The sequence below is a fragment of the Uranotaenia lowii genome, chromosome 1 (genome assembly GCF_029784155.1).
Source record: "Uranotaenia lowii strain MFRU-FL chromosome 1, ASM2978415v1, whole genome shotgun sequence".
Lineage (NCBI taxonomy): Eukaryota > Metazoa > Arthropoda > Insecta > Diptera > Culicidae > Uranotaenia > Uranotaenia lowii.
This window is the reverse complement of record NC_073691.1, coordinates 124,355,200-124,369,437: the sequence shown is the minus strand read 5'-3', so window position 1 is coordinate 124,369,437 and position 14,238 is coordinate 124,355,200. Positions and strand designations below refer to the sequence as shown.

At 34.1% G+C, this 14,238-nt stretch overlaps 1 protein-coding gene and 1 long non-coding RNA gene across 2 annotated transcripts in view; one reads left to right on the top strand and one right to left on the bottom strand.

The window, feature by feature from the left end:
- Positions 1-14,238, bottom strand: part of LOC129739768 (high-affinity choline transporter 1) — a 103,028-nt gene that overhangs the window by 27,495 nt on the left and 61,295 nt on the right. The gene's annotated exons all lie outside the window — the stretch shown is intronic.
- LOC129739769 (uncharacterized) lies at positions 9,715-10,578 on the top strand. Its single transcript, XR_008735961.1, has 3 exons — positions 9,715-10,002; positions 10,062-10,324; positions 10,394-10,578. It is a non-coding gene; the product is annotated as an uncharacterized LOC129739769 (long non-coding RNA).

Sequence of the window (14,238 nt, the reverse complement as noted above, 5' to 3'; positions counted from 1 at the left end):
GATAGGGTTTTATAGCCATAGCCATCTGTTCTATGCAGGCTTTCTCATAGAAAATGTTCGTTTTTTCAATATCCAAACCTATCATAGAATGACCATAAAAATAACTCTAAAACTATAGGTAGGGCTAGGTGGGGTAATTATGAACAAAATTTCTTCATTTGGCACACTTACAGCCACCATATGTTTATTTCTTAACATAAATTCATAAAAGCTGCCAACAATGAATGTTTCCGTGCTTTTCATCATTTTGTAGAGCATCTTTTTTTTTTGGTCGCAGCTCACGTCCTTGAGACGTCTGTTCATAATTACCCCGTCTGTTCATATTTACCCCCCTCTCTAGGGGGTAATTATGAACACGGATTACGAACTTGGTATAAAATTTTTGAAAAGTAACAGTATTTATACGTTACGTTTACCCATAGTAAGCAGTGTATAGTGATTTTTTACTTAAAAAATTATGTTCATAATTACCCCAAAACCTGTTCATAATTACCATCAACTGGGGCAACATGCAACAATTTTCAACTTCAATGGCTTCTAAAAAAACTTATGTTCACAGTTAATCGTATCCTTTATGCATCAAAAGTTTTAAGGATGCTGGAGCATCAAATTGGCGTAGTTAAAAAAAATATTGGTTTCTTCAGTTATTTTTAATTTTCTAAAAACATGCGATTTTCACACTGCTTAGAAAATGGGGTAACTTGCAACAAACTTTGTTTTTAATGAAAATTCTTATGAAAACGTACGAAATTTCATAGTTTTTAATATATTTGCGATGCCTTAAAGACCATTACGCATGACAACACCAATTGCAGTAGTTTTTGGGTCTGTAAAAACAAATTTTCACAATTTTTTCTGAAAATAAGGATGCTGCATACATTTAGGGGTTAAATAATATTACGAAAAATTCTACCAGCTGAAATCATAAAAATAAATGTTTAGATGAATGAAATTTGAATGTTTACAAACGCGTGATGCAAAACATTCATATTCCAGCACATGGAAACGAGATTTACAAGGTATTTCTTTGATTTGCATTTTGTTGCATTTAACCCCAGACACCTAACTGAATTTAAAAAATATTCATTTAAAAAAAATTGGGTAATTGTTCGAAAAATATTTTTACACCAAAAATGTTGGTATAACATGAGGAAACCTGGAAAAAGTTTGTAGGTAATTTTATCAAGCCGATCCGTCATACTGGGTAAAGTTTTTTTCGGCATCAAAAAATGCTAAAATTTGCACATTTATTGCTCGATTTTTCAAATCTAATATATAAAGATGAGTTGGACTATATATGTTTGTTTGTTTGTATGCACCTTATACAAATCCACACCGCTGAACCGATCAGCCTGAAATTTGGTACAGAGATGTAGTTGAACCAGGGTAAGGTTTTAGTAATAGTTATGAGCCCCTCCCACCTAAGAAAAGGGACCCTCCCATACAACTTTCGGTTTTATTCACACGAATCAAAAGTCATGGCACCCGTTTTGGCAACCGCTTTTTTTTTCCTTTGGCGCGGTTATTTTCACCATCACCATGGACCGGGCATTAGAAACGACCGTCCAGGAGTTCACGTGTACTGGAAAGCAAATCAAAGCTTGCTCAGCATTAAAAATTTTAAAGGTAAAATTTTGGCGGGTTTTTTTTTGTACATGCTACTGCTGAAAGCATGTGGTATTGGTACGAGATTTTTGGATGCAATAATGAGCTTACATATTGTAAAACCATTTAGAACTGCGAATTCAAACAAATGATATCTAAAAAATTTAATATTGAATTTAACAAGAATAGAAACTTTGAAATAAAACTGAAATAAAACCTTTTTCATAACATTATAATAGTATCTTCAGTTATGATGATTCGTTTTCGAAAACTTCCAAATACTATTAGTGGAACTTTCAACATTTAAGAACAAATACTCATAAAACAGTGTGAAATTAAAAAGCGGTAAAGGCAAACATACAACTGAAAACTTGAAAAATGGGTTTTTAACATGATTCCACAAGATTCGGAAGTCTATTAAGAAATTTTTCAGTAAATAAAACTTTAATATACCATTGTACAGGGAACCATCATGAAAAGTAAGAGATTTTTTTAGAGGGGGGATGGGAAAAATAAATAACAATTTTACCATTTGAAGATAAAAAAAAAATAAGACGAAATGAAACAAATAAGCGCAGTGAAAACGATAAACACAGTGAATAACCGCAATAAAAACTTTAGAAAGACTAACAAATTTCTTATAATGATGAATATCTTCCAAAGTTTTGAAAATTCAAACGACTCATTTTGATTTATATTTTCTGTAAACCCGAGCAAGGCCGGGTAAATCTGCTAGTTTTACATAAAAATAAAAAACTTAAGACAACTAGCTTAAGATGCGAGAAATTATGTCATCATCATTTTGTTATCATTAAAAGATAACTTTATTCCAATACATTAAATTGAAAATTGATTCAATGTAGTGTTATATAAATGTTGCATCGAACCCCGCTGTTGCATGATGCCCCGTTTGACGGTACCCCGAACGCTGTTCATATTTACCCCAAGACTTGTCCAATATGATTTATATGGTGTCAGAAAATCTCAAGCCAACACCAAATAATGAAAATAATTAGCAGTAATAAGAAAATTGGTTGTTATATTAAAACTCAATTCAATTCATGTACAAAACTTGTAAAATAAACAAATGTAATCAAAATTTAGAGGTAAAGCAAAACAAAAATAGCTATTTAGTGTTCTTTTTTATTGATTTTTTCTATCTTTTGTTTCGGTAGTTCAATTTTTTGTTGCATCTTTTACGAGTTGAGAAACCATTCTTTTTTCCTTCGTGTCTTTATGTCGTTGCAGATCATTTTTATTTCAGATCATTTTTTTTTGTTTCGATTATAGTCGTTTTACCATCTTTATGGCATTCGCGACTTTATCAACGTAACAGTTGGCGGATCGTTATTGAGAAACTATCCGGTACAACTGTGTTCGATGTTTACTCTTGGGCTCGAACTCGCGGACATCGGCTCAGGAGACAACAGACTTGCCAACTGAGCTATATCACAAGCCCGAACATTTTTTTTAATAGCATTTTCCATGCGTGTGATATTTTAGGCGAGTTAGGCTACTCGATAGTTTTTTACATCCGTTTTAAATGTCCTACGCAGCAAATATCAAGTTTTCACCTAAATGTCGTGGGTCAGGCTTTTCACGTACGTGCGATATATCATGAAATTAATACCTTTATATAAACAGAAAATTCAATTTTTTTTTAGCATGGTGGTTTCACAAAAACACTCATTAAAATCTTCTCGGACAGTCATTTTTTGCAAGGCTTGTCAGTTCTATATGATCGACTGTTTTGAGTAATATTAACACTAATTAATTTTTTTATCACCTGTACGAAATTCCACATTAGTAGCTCTATTTTCTCAAAAAAAAAAATACTGCAGTAGTTTTCCTCACCAATCATGTATCAAGTACCAGAAGAGGGTTGGCTCAATAGCGGCACGTTATCCAAACATACGGGAAAATTTTGCCTGGCCTTTTTTATATGTAACCTGAGAAACCCTAGATCCCATGAGGGGGATTCAAATTCTCGAAGCTTTATAGCTCTTTTCCACAAAGTATGAGGAAAGAAAGTATGTTCTTAAGGTTTAATTTTTAAAAATTGGATTCACTTAAAACGTGTTGTCCTAAAATACGAAAACGTAATTGACCAAACGAGGGGCAATTGCATATCAGGTGGAATGAATCATCTACATCATTTTGAACTAAATTAAAAAACATGTATTTGAACAAATTAAGATTGGAAAAAGTTACCAAGTATAAAAATAAGACTGAAAGAAAATAGATTTTGGATCTTTGTTATCCGAATGTAACTCATAAACATTTATTATTTGCTGTAATTCTAATGCTCTGAATAGCAGCATGTTGTCCAAACATACAGGAAAATGTATCTTTTTGATCTTTATATTGTGGACTTATTCACCTAATAAATTTATCATGGTGTTTCATATATTTTACTGTTGACCACAGAGATTTAAGGTTCATATTAATGTTAAATTTCACGCGGTAATGAATAAAAGCTCGAGCAGCAAACTTTTTGTTAAAAAATTGTGAATTTAATTTTAAGTAGAATTAAAAATTTCTTCAAGTCTAGTTTAAAACCTTGTTATTTATCAATATCAAAAAACTGGTTTTGGAAGGACCTAAAACCTGTATTCGGTATTAGAGAACTATTCCTGGGATACAGGTTTTCGGTTTCGGTATTACCGGTAAAACTATCCTTACGCAACACTCACTTTATCTAAGAAAACATTTGATTACCATTTTTCTATCAACAAAAAATAAGTTTCTATTTACTCTTTTTTTCTATTACTATTTTTTTAAACAAAATTAAGACTTGTTTAAATGTGGTTACGCATTGAGTTTTTTTCTTTCAAAATTTCTGTTTTATTCACTTTCTTTCACTTTTGAAATTTTATTTTATGTTTTGATAAAATTGCGTTCATTGGCATAGCTTTTTTCTAAATCCGAATCTCATTTTTAGAAAAAAAAAAAGCTTTTTCTGAAAAATTCAAAACTCAACACTTTACACATTGCGGACCTCACTTAAATATGATTTTTTTTAAATTTGGTCCAGAGGTTTCTGTGAGCGCTGATGTGGTCTAGCGGATAGGCTGGAGCGAGTCTGGCTTTGGTATGCCAGGCGTACTGGGTTCGATTCCCGGTAGCGGCAAGAAAACTTTTGAGTTCGAATCCCATAAGTGGCCGACAGGTAAGATGTGTTTCCTCTTATAACTGACTATATAATAAGAATGTTCAATCAGTTGCCAGCTGGCCAGGTATAAACACGGATGCCGGAATACCTGTAAATAAACTAACCCATCTGATTGACTCGTTCTTTCAAAATATACCAACACAATACAGTCATCCACAACAGTTCATACGAAGCCATGGGGTCCGGATACGGTGTACATGTGCTTTGGAGATTCATCGAAATTAATTATCTAAGAAGGCATGTGAGCATATACTTAGGCAGAAACTGCGGTGAATCCGTGCACCCATGGTGGATAACTAAGGCCGATGACATAGTGAATACGATGCGATGCGATGCGGTGAATTCGATTCAATGCGGTGAACCACATTTGATGAAAATGTATGTGAATCGCTTAAACCTGACATACTCAACGCGGCGAAGGAGATGTCAATTTGTTCCGCCGCTCGAGTTCGCATAGGCTGCGTCCGTAAATTTTCCGCCAATTCGCATCGCATCGCACTCACTATGTCATCGGCCTAACATACATTCATACATTCTGTGATAAAGAATGCAGAGTGTTGATGTTTCCCGGCTAAGATTTCTTCGCGGTCCTATATCTATTAAGATCTTACAGAAGGGGGGGTCGGGAGGGGTTGGTAGTTTTGTTAGACATTTCTCACAAGGGAAGGAGGAGAAAAGGGGTCTAGAAATGCTTGGGTAATTAGTGAATGGCCCCCTAAGTTAATGTATAAGACATTAGACCATCAAAAAGCCAAAGAAATGTAAGGAAATGAATAAGAAAATTGTGTTCATAATTACCCCATAGGACGAAAACTATGGGGTAAATATGAACACTCATTTGTGAATCAGTGGGAATAAAATTTTTCAAAATTTCTTCAAAATCCAGACAAAGCATCAAAAACTGAATGTAAAACAAGTGATAACAACATTCCAGCTGGATTTCCTGTGATCAGATATTCAAAACATTGAACATTGTCGAAAACGATTTCCGTTTCACGAGGTAATGGTTTTTTAAAACATCTGAAATGATATCATTAGGATTTGAAAACAGATCGGAAACAGCTTATAGCTATCAATTGGATGTTAAACTACCACTTTTGGAACTTTTTGTGTTCATTCATCCCTCACAGCAGCGCGTATGGAACTTGTTCGGAATTACCCCGTGTTCATAATTATCCCACTTGACCCTACTCATTCAAAGGAAAAAAGTTAAACTCTCATATAAAACAATCCATTTGCTTCTAAATGCTATAATTTTATCAGGAGAGGTGTTTGTTTGTGAGTCTTCGGAAAAACAGCTACAAAACAACTATAAAACTACATTTTAAGTAATATTTAAAAATAACTTCAAACATGTGTATTAAAAACGATGGCTGATTTTTATTCATTTTCTTTTCCAATATTGAGATGGTAACTGGTCATCTTTAAAAATTTGGTGGAATGCTAAAAATGTACACCTTTAAAAATAATTAGCTAAACTTGGAGGTGTTCAACTGGCCCTATTACTGCCCACTCGACTTTTTCCGGTACGGATAAAGTTTTCTTTAGGAAAAATTATCTATTTTTTTTATAATTTCTTTATTTGAAACGGCTCATACCTTTAGGATTTAAGGAGCCAAACTCGTTTTGTATTTTTACAATTTGAATACTTAGCTTAACACTTGTTTAGAAGGAAGAGGAGGATGAAAAATTATCTAACAAGACGAAAATTTTTAACAAATTTCAAAAAAGTGCGTTTACTGACAAAATGATGATTCCCGGCAACAGCCTCAAGTGGCCGGTTGTAAATAATATGGTCATGATAATTTCATCATCATTTCTATTACAACTAGCGTTCGCATAGTAATTTAGACATTGTGGCACCAATTCATATCAACAAAATACTACACACAAAAAAAAGCATAGTAAAATTACTAAATCCGTGGTTTAAATTAACAACACGCAACCATATTGTTGAGTCAGTAATGTTTTCTTCTTGATATTACTATGCGCATAGTAGTTTTACTTTGTGTTTATTTTGGCTGCGCATAGTAATTTCGACTACGTTCATAGTAAAATTGTCAATGAAATCATGGGTTTGTTTTTCATTGTGCATAGTAAAATTGACATGTTTCATGATAAAACTATGATATGTTATGATATAAATGAGTACATGTTGCTTGATTTGATACCAAAATTAACATGCACCATGGTTTAACTATATTGAAGTACGATAGAATAAACACTCTTTGTGATTTTTTCGAGATCTAGAATAAATTTATTTTGAAACAAATTACATTTTAACACAGTACAATGGTCTGCTTAGAACTACGATAATTCATCGTTATGCCCTGAAAAAAATAATAAACAAAAAATTAATTAATGAGCAAACAATAGTTTATCAAATGTTCTACTTACGCTGGAGTTGATTTGGATGTACTGGCAGTCATGTTGAGGCCAACGATCCAGGAAGGGGGCAAGGTTATTCTCCTGGAAACTGCGATTCTCTCGTGGCTGGTCAGAAGAGAGGTCCCCACGGCCGGGGAATCGGCGATGCATCAGATGAAACAGCTTCAAATAAATCAAAAGAAATATCTTAAAAAACGGATCGGAGTATGTTTATTGAATAGTAACGAAAAAAACACAATATTACTCACCTGGGAGACTGCGTAGCACGACCTGACAAAAGTGTTGATTCTATTTCACACACCCAGTGCGCCGGTCATCTGGTTGATTGGAACAGCTATTATCTCATTTACGTACCCACGAATTTTTTTTTCCGCGTTCCGAAAATCGTGACCGGCTGAAACAAACACTCAAACGTTGCACATAGGTAAAATTACTATGAATTTCTGATGAGCATAATATTTTTGACAACACAAATGACGATGTTTCAACATTACCATGAGCATAGTTATTTCAAGAACACGAATTGTGTAATATCAAAATATCATGCGCATGGTAATTTCGACACGAGGAAATTACTATGAGCTGTCAAAGTTCGCATAGTAAAAATACTATGTCGTAGTATTATCGCCCAGAATTTTGGTAGAAAATACTAAATCATGGTCGAAAATACTAAATGATGGATATAGTAAAATTATCATGACTCTGTATTTGGAAAACCCATGCAATTTTTTTCCGTGTACGCACATGGTACTTTTGAGAACAAAACATATTTGACTCAAAAACATAAGTGCGTATGATAATTTTACTATGGTAAACATTCTTGTTATTTAAACTTATTAATTTTGAGCTGCTTTCAGGTTTCATAACTTTGAAAATCTTTTCAGAGCATCGGGAGAACACACTAACATTGACCGACGTGTGTCGGAAGTGTGAATTTTAATGTTATAAATAATGTTATAATGCATGCATGCAAATAAACAAGCAAACAAACATGCATAGTAATTTTATTATTCAAATCAAGCTCCTCGTGCATATTAATCTTTATCATAACACATTACTAGATTCATCATGAAACATATCAATTTTACTAGGAACGAAGTAAAACAATGCATAATTTCATTGACAATTTTACTAAAACGCAGTCTAATTTACTATGCGCAGCCAAATTGAGCACATGGTAAAATAGCTATGCGTAAGGTATTTTAAACAACAAAGCATATTTGACTCGAATATATGGTTGCCTGTTGTTCATTTAAACCACGGATTTAGTAGTTTTACTATGCTTTTTTGTGTAGGAACCAACACTTTTGTTTATACACCAATTCAAAATATCAAGCAAATTTTGCACACTTTCTCATTGATGTGTATTGTTTACATGCTGTCAAACTCGCTTTCAAACTCGTTTTTCCTTTTCTAATTCGTTCGGGCCGGAGTCACTATTAGAGAGAAAGTATTTTTCAAAATTTCTTTTTCCGCCATCTTGTTTTGCAGGTTCTAACGTATTTTCACAATTTATTAAAATGCCGTCCATAGGTGCCCCCAATGGGGCACCGGCTGTGACACTCATTTCACGTATCCAATACCCAAACAGGTAATGTAACTTATATCATAAACAATATTGGAGTCACTTATTCAAAAACTGTATCTTGTTTAGAAAAAGTCACGTCTATGCGCCACGGCAGCTCAAACAAGAATGTGTTGACTCATCTGTTTTCGAAGGCTTCAGCTTTTTTTTTACCGTCGGTGATTGTTAAGGTTATTAAGGTTAAGGTAATTGTGGAAGACTGTAGATTGTGGATGGAGAATAACTGAAATTGATATGCATCTACACTGAACCAAATCTGGCAATACAATTTAAAAGGTCAATCCAATCAATTTTAGAGTACAGTGTGTAATAGGATCTATTGATAAATCCAGTAAAAATATAGGAAATTCCAATAAATTTCTGCAACTTGTTGTAATCAGTATCAAGTTAAAGAGTTTCCTATAAATTCTGAACCAAAGCTGGCAATAAAATTCAAAGGGTCGATCCAATAAATCTTAAAGTACAATTAATTAATCAATCAATTAATTTTATTTTGCAACCTAAATCAAACTTCTCTTTTCTTGCTGTTATCTATTTCTCATATTTTTAGCCCTGATATTCATTAATTTCTTTTGATAACAATATTTTTAAACTTATTCATTTTTGCTTTTTTTAATACGTTATTTCCTAGTGTTCCCTGTGTCATAGCAGCTATTGATACATCTAAAATAAAATATAGGAAATTTCAATGAATCTCAGCAGCTTTTAATTTTTTTAGGTTTTATTTTTGACACTTTACCATTGTGGCATTCGTTTCTAGCAGCTTTTAATAATTAGTATAAAATACAAGAATTTCCTATATATTATTTAGTTTGAAGTGAAAACATTTTAGAGGAGTTATTCATCCATTCAGTGTTGTTTGTCAATTGGTAAGTTAACTGTTTTGTACCTCAAACAAATGATTACTTATTTGAAATTCACGTTTTAGCAAAAAAAAACACTTTCTGTTGGGGATATGAAACAACAACGATATCTACGAGCTATTATCATCAACATCCATCCATGCAGAGGAAGCATTGTTCCACAATAGAACAAATGCAGCTGTTAAAAAAAAATTCCCCCGCCGGGAGAAGTGGTGTAAAAATGGAAAAACAACCTTTATCAGGAATTTGATTTACCAATGCTGCCGACAGTTGGATTATCCTTTCCAGAAGAGACATAATTCTGTTTATCACCGGCCCTGTAAAATCCACTGGCAAAATAATAGTTTTAAAATTGATGTGATGCAAGATCGTGCTGCAATTTACTAAACGTAAGTTTTTACAGACACAAATTTCTGCATCTTTGTATAAAACAAAATTACGTTTTCAGACATCCAATCGACAGCCCATTTGCAGAATTGTGCGTTTTGTCAGATGTACTCTCGATTTCTTAGGAACAACGCCATATGATGCTGGATCCAATTCCCAGGGTCTACCGGTATGGTGCTTTCTGTGCCCGGAAATAAATGCAGGCCATCATTCAGCTAACAGAAACCACACAACTGGAAACGACCGATTCTAAATAGGACCGATGCGGAAACCGGAGCTCTTTCGATTTCAGATTGAAGAATTCAAACCGATACGGAACTAGAGGTAATTTAGAGTACGGCTATAGTGTTAATATTAAACAGTTCTTCTAACACATTACTTCTTTTTTTTTAGATTAAAAAAAATCCGTTAGAACCATCGACGAACTGAACTAACGCACAGCTGGCTCAAACTTTGTTCACCCGGGAATGTGCGGGGAAAAATAGAGCAGTGATGGAAGAGTCCCGGGTCCCGGGACCAAAGACAAACTACGTCCTGTGTCAATGTTTCGACCGATCTAAGGAGTTTGCTTTTTCAAGTTGCATTGCATAAAAAAATACAGCAAATGTAAGTTGAATTGTGAAGCTTACAAGTAATTAATTTACTGGTAGTATCACATACGCCAACAAGCTACTGTAAATAAATAGGTACCTAAAACTTGAAAAATAAAAATATACTATAATTTTAAGAAAACAAAATACGAGCATATTTATTTAAACCCTATATATAGGACGTTTCGGCTTCTCAGTCATGTAATTTTGAACAAAAACTAGAAACAGCACATTTTCTCAGAAAAAAATTTTTTTTTCAAAATTTTCAAGTCCGAACATGCTTTTCTGAGCTATTTGAAAAATGTAGGGAAATTGAGGGTAAAACAGCCATAACTTCTGTTTCCAATCCGTGCGGTGGCTCAAACAGCCTTCGTTGGATTCCTCGGAAAAAATTACATAGGATACAACCCATTTGGTTCAAAATTATCAAGTCCGAACATGCTTTTTTCTGAAATCATTGAAAAATGTAGGGGAATTGAGGGTAAAAATAGCCATAACTTCATTTTCCAAAGCGTGCGGTAGCTCAAACAGCCTTCATTGGATTCCTCGGAAAAAATCACATAAGATACGACCCAACAGATGCACAATTTTAAGTCCGAACATGCGTTTTCTTAACAATTTGGAAATGTAGGTGAATTGAAGGTAAAACAGCCATAACTCCATTTTCTGAAGCGTGCGGCAGCTCAAACAGCCTTCATTCGATTCCTTGGAAAAAACTCCACAAAATACAACCCATTTGATTCAAAATTATCAAGTCCCAACATGCTTTTTCTGAGCTATTTGAAAAATGTTGGGCAATTGAGGGTAATACAGCCATAACTCCTGTTCCCAATGCGTGCGGTGGCTCAAACAGCCTTCGTTGGATTTCTCGAAAAAAAAATACATAGGATACAACTCATTTGGTTCAAAATGTTCAAGTCCGAACATGCTTTTTTCTGAAATCATTGAAAAATGTAGGGGAATTGAGGGTAAAACAGCCATAACTCCATTTTCCGAAACGTGCGGTGGCTCAAACAGCCATTATTTAATTCCTCAGAAAAAATCACACAAGATTCAAAATTTTCAAGTCTGAACATGCTTTTTCTTAACAATTTGAAAAATTGAGGGGAATTGAAGGTAAAACAGCCATAACTTCATTTTTCGAATCGTGCGGGGGCTCAAATAGCCTTCATTCGATTCGCCGAAAAAAAAACTCCACAAGAAACAACCCATTTGGTTCAAAATTTTCAAGTTCGAACAAGCTTTTTTCTGAAATAGTTGAAAAATATAGGGGAATTGAGGGAAAAAACAGCCATAACTCCATTTTCTGAAGCGTGTGGTGGCCAAAACAGCCTTCATTCGATTCCTCAGAAATTACACACAATAGGTCTGTTTTCGTTCAAAATTCTCTGGTTCAAATCAGTGTTTTTCTGGAATGTTTACAAAATATAGGGGAATAAGGGGTTAAATAGGGGTTCTCCAGCCTGTGCGTTCAGGCAAGTACCCATATTTATTTCCCAATGCGTTCAGTGATTGCCCATCGCCTTCCAGCATGCGCCCCATTCATCATCGTAATACTGCGGAAACAACACATCGTACTACTGATCCGCATGGTTTGCGCGTATACTATCAAAATGTTTGTGGGCTGAAATCAAAAATCTCCGAGTGTTTTATCTCAACATCAGAGCTCGGTTACGATGTTTACACCTTTACCGAAACCTGGCTTGACTCTTCTGTACCTTCAAGTCAACTTTTCTGTTCAGACTACACTGTTTTTCGTTGTGACAGAAATATTTCCAACAGTAGGCGTAGTCGTGGTGGAGGAGTCCTTGTAGCTATTTCGAGCAAATATAGCTCATCCGTCGTAACAATTGGAAATGCCAGTAGCATTGAAAACTTGTGGGTGAAAGTGTCTTGTGCACATAGTTCGTTTTTGATCGGCTTAGCGTATATTCCACCAGAAAAAAGCCAAGACATATCAATTCTAGATCTTCACGTGAATGCTCTTTCGGAAGCTAGATTGCAACATTCTTCATGCGGTATGATTTTTCTAGGCGATTTTAACCAACCTCAATTACTGTGGATCCCTGGTCATGGCAACAGCCTGTTGGTCGATTCCACATCAATGATGAGTAGGGTCAAGTGGGGTAATTATGAACACGGGGTAATTCCGAACAAGTGCCATACGCGCTGCTGGGGGGGATGAATGAACACAAAAAGTTCCAAAAGTGGTAGTTTAACATCCGATTGATAGCTGTAAAGCGTTTCCGATCTGTTTTAAAATCATAATGATATCATTTCAGATGTTTTTAAAAACCATTACCTCGTGAAACGGAAATCGTTTCGGACAGTGTTTAATGTTTTGAATATCTATTCATAGGAAATCCAGCAGGTATGTTGTTATCACATGTTTTACATCCAGTTTATGATGCTCTGTCTAAATTTTGAAGAAATTTTCAAAAAAAAAATTGCACTGATTCACAGATGAGTGTTCATATTTACCCCATTGTTTTCGTCCTATGGGGTAATTATGAACACATCTTCTTATGCGTTTCCCGACATTTCTAATGCTTTTCAATGATCAAATGATTTATTCATCAACTATGGGGGCCATTCACTAATTACCCAAGCACTTCCAGACCCCTTTCCCCATCCTCCCCTTGAAAGAAATTTCTTAAAAAACTTCTCCCCCTCCCCCCCTTCTATAAGATCTTAACACATTAACGATCGTGAAGACATCTTAGCCGGAAAACATCAACACTCGGCATTTATATCCCAGAATCTACTGGACCAAATTCAATAAATTTCATAATTAAATTAGGTCTGAAATGTGTTAAGTTTTGAATTTTTGAGAAATCGATTTTTTTTCCAAAATTGAGATCCGGATTTAGAAAAAAAAAAGCTATGCCAGTTCTTTTCAGTCTTTGAAAAAAGCTCTTGAACTCCATTTTATTTAAACTGAAAATAAAATTTCAAAAATGGAAAAAAGTGAATAAAACAGAAATTTTGAAAAATGTTCAATTCGTAACCAAATTGAAACAAGTCTTAATTTTGTTTAAATAAATAGTGATAAAATTGGTATAAAAAAGGCAGTCAAAAGTTTTACCGGTAATACCAAAACCAAAAACCTGTATCCCAGGAATAGTTCTCAAATACCGAATACAGGTTTTACGTGCTTCCAAAACCAGGTTTGTTGGAAATTGATAAATTACAAGATTAGTTAAAAGAGTTCAAGAAATGTTTAATCTTACTTAAAATTAAATTCACCATTTGTTTACAAAAGGTTTGCTGATCATGCTTTTATTCATAACTGTGTGAAATTTAACATTATTATGAACCTTAAATTTCTGTGGTCAACAGTAAAATATATGAAAAAATTTGATAAATTTAATTGGTGAATAAGTCCACAAAGCAAAGATCAATTTTCCTGTATGTTTCGACAACGTTCTGTTATTCAAAACATTAGAATTACAGCAAATAATAATTGTTTATGTGTTTCATATGGATCCAAAGATCCAAAATCTATTTTCTTGCAGTCTAATTTTTAACTCAGATACTTTTTTCAATGTTAACTTGTTAGAATATTTTTTTTTAATTTGATGCAAAATGATCATCTCTTGGTTGTAGATTTTCTCTTTCAGTTTGTTGAAGAAAACTTCGGTAGCACTT